Source organism: Hibiscus syriacus, unplaced genomic scaffold, assembly GCF_006381635.1.
Source record: "Hibiscus syriacus cultivar Baekdansim isolate YM2019G1 unplaced genomic scaffold, ASM638163v2 tig00111213_pilon, whole genome shotgun sequence".
Lineage (NCBI taxonomy): Eukaryota > Viridiplantae > Streptophyta > Magnoliopsida > Malvales > Malvaceae > Hibiscus > Hibiscus syriacus.
The window spans coordinates 5,757,278-5,768,302 of record NW_024063022.1 but is presented as its reverse complement, the minus strand read 5'-3'; positions in this window follow the sequence as shown (position 1 = coordinate 5,768,302).

Below are 11,025 nucleotides of genomic sequence, written 5' to 3'. Positions count from 1 at the left end.
TATGAGAGCTAGGGGTATAGTTGGCATGCCAAGGGTCGAGGGTTTACCTATGTTCTTCGGGACATATGGACTGTTTACCTATGTTCTTCGGAACATATGGACTGTTTACCTATGTTCTTCGGAACATATGGACTGTTTACCTATGTTCTTCGGAACATATGGACTGTTTACCTATGTCCTTCGGGACATATGGACTGATTACCTAGGTTCTTCGGAATCTATGGACTGGTCCTTCGGGACATTGATCGAGCTGTGGTGACAGCATATGTGTGCACAACCTCAATGTACTCGCATACCTTAAGTTCTCACTAGTGTACATGGGCTAATAAAGTGATTAAACAAGCATACTGAATGTGATATGTATACGATGGGTTTATAAGTGGTTTGAAATGTGTTACGTGAACCATATGATGTTGTGTGTGTATAGTGTTTGATTGAAAAGGTTAACAATAAAAGTATGTGATTACATGATAAATTGTTAATGATGAATTATGTGTCTGTATGTATTTACTGTAATTAATCTGATATGATTTTATATGATACGAAGAATGCATGGAATTGGTATAACATGATAGAACAGAACATGCATGTATAGATATATGTTATGAAGTGCATTATAAGTCGTTATGCCTCATTAAGTCTTCGACTTAGCATGTGATTTTTTCACACGTAGGTTTCGAGAAGAGGAAAGAGTAATGCGGAGCAAGACAGGTCAGTTTTCCTTACCAAATGTCAGATCAGAAAATGTATGTATTGTTTACAGAGTGTAGTTGGCATGTAGTCTAAAGATATAAATGGTATGAACTCTGATATCTATTGTAAATGTTTTGAAATAATTTAAATGTTATCAAAGTTTTTAAATTACCCACTATTTTATACGAATGAATGGTTAAAAAGTCAATGCGACACTTCGGACTCGTATCCGGGTCGGATACGGGTTGGGGGTGTTACACTATGAGAATATGAAAAGAAGCTATATGACTACATGTATATGTGAAAGAAGCTATGAGCTTATATGGCATGTGAAATGAAAGTGTATATGTGAAATGATATAAGTGAAAATGCCCATGTTATATGATACGAGAGCTATAGGTATAGTTGGCATGCCAAGAGTCGAGGGTTTTACCTATGTCTTTCGAGACATATGGACAGTATACCTATGTTCTAAGGAACATATGGACAGTTTACCTAGGTTCTTCGGGACCTATGGATAGTTACCGAGGATCTTTATGACCTCTGGATAGTTACCGGGGTCTGTGTGACCTCTGGATAGGTCCTTCAGGACATTTATACGAGCTGTGGTGACAGCATTAGTGCACAACCTCAATGTACTCACATACCTCTATTCTCAATAATATACATGGGCAATGAAATTGAAAGACAAATGAAAGTGAAAGTGATAAAAGAAGGTAAGTTGCATGTGTGCATGACCTGATTGTATATTGTTATCATACCATAGATTCATGCATATTGATATGTAGTGATTCAATGATATGAATGCACATACATGAATTATATGTGTTATATGATGAGTATATGGTAAGTGGAAAGGATTATTGATAGTGTTTGTATATGTATGTCTTTTATTTATATGAAATGATATATGGTTATATTATATGTTTTATATGCCTCACTAAGTCTATGACTTAGCGTGTAAGTGATTTACACGTAGGTACCAAGAACGAGAAGTGAAAGAATAGAAGTGGCAAAGACAGTATCACTACTAAAAGATCAGATCAGAAGTATTTGACAAAGTATGTATTTGGTTATGTATAAAGTGTTGGCATGTAATAAGTCATTAAGTACGAGCACTCTGATCAAGTCTGTATTTTGTTTTAAATAAAGTTTTAAATTTCCCGGGATTTTTCTTAAGAGTCAAGATTTGAAAAGTCAATGTGACACGTCGAACTCGTATCCGGGTCGGGTACGGGTGGGGGGTGTTACAATATTATTGTGGATTCCCTAAATAAGTGGTGAGGATAGCTCAACGACTTTGACGTGAATTCTTCATACTTATGACCTAGATTTAAATCTGTCTAAATCCTTTCATTTTATACATTCTTTGTAACTTAATTTTCCTCCAATCCAATCGGATTAAATAGGAATTTTATTTAATTAAATTAATTAAAATTAATAAAAATATTCAAATTACGTGGTTAATTTAAATTAAATTTAAATTAAGATTAAATTGATAAAATATATAAATATTAAAGGCTAAATGTATAATTATATCATTTTTAACTGTCACGTCAATATTTTCGTCAACTGTTAACGGTTAGTGGCTTAGTTGAACACGGTTAAATAGTTAGGTAGTTTGATTGATAAAATTGAATAATCGATGATAAAAGTAAAATGGCTAAATACTTAAGTGATCAATGGTATAGATTACCCAAATATTTTTCTCTGAAAATTTAAAAATATGATAAATTGCATAATTCCTCATTGAATTATATTGTTTCTTCTATTTTACTCATTGTACTTTCAGTTTTTTAATTTACTAACTGAATTTTCGAATTGTTCATGTTTTGATTACTCCGAATTATTTTATTATTATTTTAGTCCGGATTTTTTTTAGCATAGTATATATAATATGATTTTTGAAAATATATAATATATAGTTTTGGAAACTTATTTTTAAAAACGTATAATATATAGTTTTTAAAACGGTTTTTAAAACATATAGTATATAGTTTTAAAACGGTTTTGAAAACATATAGTATATAGTTTTAAAACTAATTTTGAAAAAATATAGTATATAGTTTTTAAACTAATTTTGAAAACATATAGTATATATTTTCTAAAATAATTTTGAAAACATATAGTATATAGTTTTTAAAATAATTTTGAAAACGTATAATATAGTTTTTAAAATAATTTTGGAACATATAGTATATAGTTTTGAAAAACATTTTTGAAACCATATAATATGGTTTTGAAAATGGTTTTTGAAAATATATATAATATTTTTTGAAAATCTATTACATAGTTTTTGGAAATATAATATAGTTTTTTTATTATTTCTATTATTAGTATTTTATATTTATTTAGGTTATATTTATTTATTTAATTTCTTAACAGGTCCAAGTCCAACAGTCCAAGAGGCCCAGCAAGGAGCTCAACCGAGGGGGCGAGCCTGACCCAGCAAACCGACCCGGTGAGCCCAACAAGGCTAGGTTTCAACACCAAGCACTAGTGCCACAAGATAGTAGCCGTTGGATCTGCAACCAATCCAACGGCCAAATCCCAACCCAATACAACCGACCGAGATTTTCGGCCGCACACCGACAAAGAAGCCAATGCCAAGCCAAAAAATTGGCCATGCAAAAGAATCTCGACTAAATCGGGGCTGAACCATCCCATTTAGTCGGTCAGCATCAACCTCCACCAACCTGAGTAAATCAGGGACGGGAAAAACGACCCTGAAATAATTGGAAACAACCCCGATGGGGGACGCTATAAATACCTCATCGGGGAACAAGAGGAGACATCGAGAAAAAATCCAGCAATACAAGCAGTAACAGCACAAAAGAATAACAAAAACAATGATACACAACCAAATCGAAAAACCAAAACCAAAACAAGTCATATTTGGTTAAAACCGAAAGTCACCAAGCCAAAACAAATAATCAAAACAACACCGAATAAGGCATTTTTTACAAGCCCTGAACTACAGTGCAACGTCGGTTACGGTTCGGGAAGGGAGCAGTGCCGGAAAATGAAAGGTTTTCATCGGAAATAGGGACAATTTTAATCGATCAAAGGTAAGTAGTTCTAATTGAATCTTTAAATTTAAATTTAATTGTTAATTTTTGCAATTAAGACAACCGAGAAATTAAATTGGTACCGAAAGGGCAGTACAATGGTGCTAATCTTTCCTTGACTGTAATCGACTCCCGAATCCGACATATTTATGGTAAAACGCAGATCAGGTAAGATGATAAATTAAGGTGTCTGATCAATCTAATTTTAAATGATCGGTGACGGCTCCATCATATCGAAATTAAGTCGAAACCCGATTCCGGGCCCACCCAAAAGACGGTTACGATATATGACATGGTATTTTTTATTATTATTTAATGTAAAATAATTGAAAATATAAAATAAAAACATAAGGCAGTTGGATGCCACCGCTGTAGATGGTGGTCGTTCAGTCTTAAATTTCATGGGTCCCTTCACCTTAACACATTGAGTCTGAATCTAACCTCCATTTTGTCGAAATTTGCTCCGAAGTCCATAAATTAGATATTGAAAGTAAGGAAGCTAAAATGTTCCAGTCGAAATTCACGGGTTATAAGACATTTTATGGTGAAGCAACAACTAAATTCGGACTCAGTGGATCGAGAAAAACTGACCCATGACCTAAAATTTGATAAGTAAATTATAAAATTAAAAATACAATAAATATAATAGGAGAGATAAAATAATTAAGCGGGGAGATATATAATGTCCATTGAAAATAAAAACAGAAGGTCCCACAAAAGCATTACTTGCCTTATCGGAAAAGCAATGGGGGAAAAAGAAAAAAATGTTGGATTTTGGATGATGTGACGTATCTTCCAAGATCAGGGTTCATGTGAACCTTTGTTGAAATACTGCAAAACCAGCCACCATATCATTTTTAACATTTTTCTTCTCTTTTTACTTCTACTATTTATGTATTTATGTATTTATGTATTTATGTATTTATGTATTTATGTACAACTATGTATTTATATATTTATTTATACATGCATTGCATTTTATCTATATTTTTAATTTTCTGACTGCCGGAGGTCTTCCACGGAAACTACTCTCAACCTGGCGTTGGGGGCAGCCTACTACCCTACCTCCCCCTTACCCCATTGCATATGGGAATTGGGTTTTGTTGTTGTTGTTGTTTTACTTCTACTATTTATCGACATTTCTTTATTTCCAAATATATTTTCTAATTTTAAATATTTTAAAATACATTCATCCTAGCAAGTAATTTTTTTACCCAAAAAAATAACTAAAGTTTTCCTATTACTCCAACAGAATTGTATATTAATTGGCTTGATTCAAAAAAAATTGTTCAAATTATGTCTTAAAAAACGTTTTTGTATCTAAAATTTTTTCCACTATGCGCTTAAAGTTTTTTCAATTATATTTTTAGATGTCTATCATTATATTTTTTTAATAATAAAATTATTATTTTAAAAAAAGAAAGAATAAAAAAACGTGATTAATTTATTAAAAACCCTAAATTTTGACTTAAATTATAAAAAATATCTAAAAAAACTAAAATTTCTCATTTCAACCCCATTACTGACTATTGTCTGTCATCTTCAACCATCATCGTCATTGCTGAAAGGTTGGGCTTCGATCGGAATTTCACGTTGGTTCGAATGGTAATGACAGTGTGGCTTATGTACGTTGGAATTGGCTGAAATCGACGAAGAACAATGACGATGGCTTAAAATTTGACGAACCTTTGCATGCTTATCCACGGCAAACAATGGCGGATTACGATAAAAGGCCAATGTGAGTTGGATATGGGGTCAACGTTGGTGCTAATGATAGTGGCGATAACGATCACGGCTAGCCGACCAGTGGGTATGGAAGGGGGAAGGGAGAAAAGCGAGAGGGGAAGAAGCTGCACGGGGGGTTTTACTACAATTTTTTTTTTCTAAATAAATTCTCAAAATTATCATAACGTGACATGTGTCACTTAACGAATATTTTTAAAGGCGGTTAACGTTCGAGCACCTAAAAATATAAAATTTGAAACATTATGCATATATTTTTAGCAAAAAATTCTGTAGGTACTTAAATGTTTTTCGAGACATAGTTTGAACACTTATTTTTGTATTAAACCTTTATTAATTACTACTACTATTGTTCTTTAGATATTAAAAAAAATATTGAAAGCAAGGGTAAATTATACTTAAGGTCACTTAATTATAAGTTTGATAATAAATATGTCACATTTTTCTTAAAATTACAAGAATATTACTTAATTTTAATATTATTACAAACATGCCACCCACAATGGATAATTCTTTTTAATTCATACTCACCCATTCGAGTACATTTGCAAATTCACTCCCACTACCCAACTAGATACTCATCACCAATCCCATATCCGCATGTACTCATCTATACCTGCTTGACATTAACCTCAATAATTACGTAAGCGACGATCTTCAATTCTAAAAATGTTTATATCCTAACATTTGGTTAAATTACAAGTCATATCCTATAAAATATTAAGATTTATACAATAATCTCTGAAATTATACCTAAATTCATAATGATCCAAAATTTATATGGTGAATAATTAGTGGGCGGGCGGGTGTAGGGCGGGTAATGTCTCAAATCCATCACCTACCCACTACCCACGGCGAGTATGACTTTTATATCCACACTCGCCCACTACCCACGGCGGGTATGACTTTTATATCCACACTCGCCCACTACCCACTAAACTTATACCTATCCATACCCCAATTAGAATGGGTATAGTGCGAAATCCATAAAATTGTACCCATTTGTCATCCCTAGTTAAATTTAAAATGGGCACCTAATGTGGCATGTTGTAATAATTTTTAGTCCTCAAAACTTACACATTCTATTAATTTTGTCATGATTTGAAATAACTCAATAATTTTAATCATTTATATTTAAAAATTCAATCAATTTAGCTTTTTGCAATTAACAAATCAAGTGAGCCCTTCAAATCAAGTAATAGTTGAATAACTACATTGTAACACCCTAAACCCGATTGGGTCTAAAGTGTCACATTGGGTTGTCAAGGCAACCACTAAAATTTAAAACATGTTCATTTCCATTTAAAAAACACACTGAATTGTACCAAAATAGACATGTACAATAGTTATAAAAACATTTTTATAAATCATAGCTCAGCGACACATAGTTTAAATCAAATAATACAACTCAAAGTTTGATAACCCAAAAACATAAGTAAGGTTCTATGAATACACATGCCTACTAAAGCTACAGTACAATATTATGGAAGAGATGTTGGAAGTCTTATTGTGATAGTGCTCCTCGAACGGCTCAAGCTAATAACATGAGAACAGAAACATCTGAACGCTGAGCTTACAAATCCCAATAGTATAATCGTTAATCTAGAGCAACATTATGAGTCCAATAAACACAAGCATACTAGAAGACATGATACTAAGTAGTAGGTACATGCATGATCGTAATCAAGTGCTACCTACTTAGGGTTCAACTATTCTATCACTAAAGTGAGAGTCTCATGCTTCCCTTAATCATCTGCTAAGGGTTTCGCCATGAGTTCACCTCTATTGGTCTCTAACCATAATGACTGTAACTACTGTGCATTCTCTATATGCAAAATATGACACAATACTACTATCTGGTCTCACATAGCCATCAAATACTAGACAACTAAGGGAATCCTGGTATTATATAGCATCAGTTAAATTTCCACTAAGTTACTGATAATCTTTTGGTCTCATATAGCATCATGTAAATCATGGAGGGGGAACCCAATAATCACATAATATTGGTATAATTCCCGCTTCGTTGAAGTATTGGCTCGGTCTTATATAGTCATCAAGGCAATCTTTACGAATATCTGTTGTATTATACTGATGCAACTGTACATCCATGTCTGAGGGCCCAAAGGTCGTACACTACTAATAATGCCTCATTAGGGCAACTAAGGTAGCCTAGCTACACACTAAAGTGAGGTCATCCTTTCACTATCTACTATCTCGCTCTTTCTCTCATCTAGAACGTTATACAAGGGTTTATTAGTGTGTTGCATATATTAGTCTATTAAGCTGCTCTATTATGGTCATTTAACACTCGAGTCATTTTAATCATTTCTATCTTTAAGGCAGTCTCTATGCGTTTCATGATTTTACGATAATCCCCTTACTAGGATCACTCCCCTAGGTCGAGTTATGACATCATTGTCCGAACTAGAGCAATCCCTCATTATATGCTCCAAGGATCCACATCTAAAGCACTTCCTAAATAGTCTAAAGCTCCTTGGCCAAATATGGTGGAGCTGATAGCCCAAAGCACCGCCATAATGCTCACACTCTAAATATCCTTGTAGTTCAAGAAACTTTCCATACCCTCTTAAATCTTAAGGGAAAGAAAGGGGTCGTGATTCTAAAGATAGAGTTACAAAAAGCTTATGATAAAAGTGAATTGGAATTTTCTAAAGGAAACTCTCACTGAATTTAGCTTCCCTTAGGAAATCATTGCTATTATCACGTTTTGTATTAAAAATAGTACAATTGAACCTCTTTGGAATGGGGAGAAGAAGGAAAGCTTTTAACTGGAGCAAGGGCTCCGACAGGGAGATCCTTTATCCCCGTATCTTTTTATATTAATTATGGAGCGGTTATCGCACATGATACTAGAAATGATTGATAATAAATTATGGAAACCTATAAAATTCTCTAGAGGATGAACTAATATCTGCAATTTGTGTTTTTGCATAAGATTTTCTATTGTTCGTCGAAACTTTAGCCGAACAGATAAGCATAGTGAAGGACTGCCTAACGGCCTTTAGCCAGCCCTCGGGCCTTGAAATTAATATCCAAAAATCTAGTATGTTCACCTCTCTTAACCTGAATGCTGAAACAGAAAATTATCTCAGTCAATTGGTCGGTATTGATAGAACTGAGAACCTTGGAATTTATTTGGGTGTGCCCATTATTCACAATAGGTAATTACGAACACGTGCGCCCCGTTAGTCGAAAAGTGATGAGAAGAATGGTCGGATGGAAAGGTAAGGTATTATCGATGGCAGGTAGGAGAACTTTAATCCAATCAATCACGAAAGCGTTACCGGTGCACACAATGCAGACAACCATGCTACCAAAGACGATACAAAATGAGCTTGACAGATTAAATCGTACTTTTTTATGGGGTGGAGGGAAGAAATACTCTCATAACCATCTTGTGAATTGGGAGATTGTATGCAGATTCAAAACAGACAAGGGACTCGGGATTTAGAGTTCGAAAGAGATTAACCTTGCGCATATGTCCAAGAATGGCTGGAAAATATGGGGAAATCACAACTCCCTCTGGTGCAGAATATTCAAGGAAAATACCAAAAAATATAGGTTTCTTGAACGCCAGATTTCAATAGAATGTTTTGACAACCTGGAAAGGAATCATAAAAACTAGGGATGTGGTTAGAAAAGGTTGTAAGCACATAATTTGTTCGGGAGACCAAACTAGATTTTGGGATAATTGGTGGCTAGGAAAATGGATTCCGAAAGTGAACTACCCTGGCATAATTGAAAATAGTGAGAAAAATGTGGCTAGATATATTACAGAAGAAAGAAGGTGGAACATTCTGAAACTACAAAAAGTTATCCCCGAGAACACCATCAACATGATTCAAAGCATACCGCTACCCATTCTGAGGAAGAACTGTGGAAAGGTTAATTAAGGCCATTCAAAAGACGGTAGCTTCTCAGTTAGTTCAAAATTCAAGAAGATCAATGAGAGAAACAATATAACACAACCCAGTCAAAATTTGGCTTGGATATGAAAACTTGAAGTTACTGAGCGTGTGAGGATGTTCCTTTGGCTAGTTTGGTTAAATAGACTAAATACTAATGAGATCAGGGGAAAGAAGCAAATGACTCAGGAAACAGACTGCAAGGATTGTAATGGTACAATGAAAACGATCGAGCATATCCTACGACAGTGCCCAAAAACAAGAGGAGTCTGGGACGACGTGAAAGCTCAAAGTTTTGATAACCGTTTTTAAAATAGGACTTTAATGAGTGGATCAAAATTAATAGTAAACCGAAGAAGCTAAACCGAAATGGAATTAACTGGGAAATTATCTTTTCTTCTCTACTTCTAGGATTATGAAAAAAATAGAATAACAAATATCTTCAAAAACTCTACCAACGATCCAGACAGATATATCACTACAAATATAACTTAGCAAGGGATACAAAGCATGCAACCAAAAATAATTATAAAAAACTTACCAAAGAACCGCATTGGGTTCACTAGAGAAAACCCTCAATTGTGTGTTAGGCCTTAAACATCGATAGGACTCGCAACTCGAAAACTGGAATGGCAAGGGTGTGAGGCTTAATTAGAGATAAAAAAAGGCATCCGGGTGCACGGAATTATGTTGAACATTGGAAGAACGAGCAGTGATATGACTGAAATTTGGGGAATTTGCCAAGGATTGCTCATCGCCAAAAACCTAGGATTGAGTTACCTCATAGTCGAATTCGACGCAAAATAGATTGTCGATTCGTTGAACAAGGAGAGGAACGAAAACCTGCAAAGAGAAATCATTCTTAAAGACTGCATTAAACTCATAAACGAGGGATGGACTTGAGAAGTACAACATATCTAGAGAGAAGGAAACCGAGGGGCGAACTGCTTGGCTAGACTGACTCTTGGGGAGACAGAGGGATTACATGAACTTAATAAACCACCGAAATAGATTTATGTGTTTCTTCATTCTAATAGAATAGGAATAGCATTTCTAAGATGGTAATCTTACAATAACGTTTAGAGTAAAGTATAATAATGGTCACTAAACTTTTCTAAAGCTTTTATTTAGGTCTCCCAACTTTTAAAACTTGCAATCCAATCCTCTAAAATTTAGTCTATTTGCAATATGGCCCCAAACATTACAATGCCGTTAGTACGTTTGCAATATGGTCATTGAACTTTTTAAACACTTACATTTAGGTCCCCCAACTTTTAAAAATTATAACATAATCCTCAATTTCATTCTAAACCCTAAATTCCTTTTCGATCTCAAAATTCATTTTTCGCTTCTTTCTTCTCATTTCCAGCGTAACTTTTCAGTCGGTGATGCATGAGAAATTCTAATCTAACTTTGAATTATGTGGAGGTATTAACTTGAATAAGGGTCTATTGAGAGAAGACCCGACCAAGGGACTATCGGGACCATCAACGATTCAAGGTGTAATGTTATAAATGCAGAGTTGACAAATACTACTAAGATGAACTAAGTATCATTGTTGAAAGTCACCAACAAAGCTGGAATTATTTTTT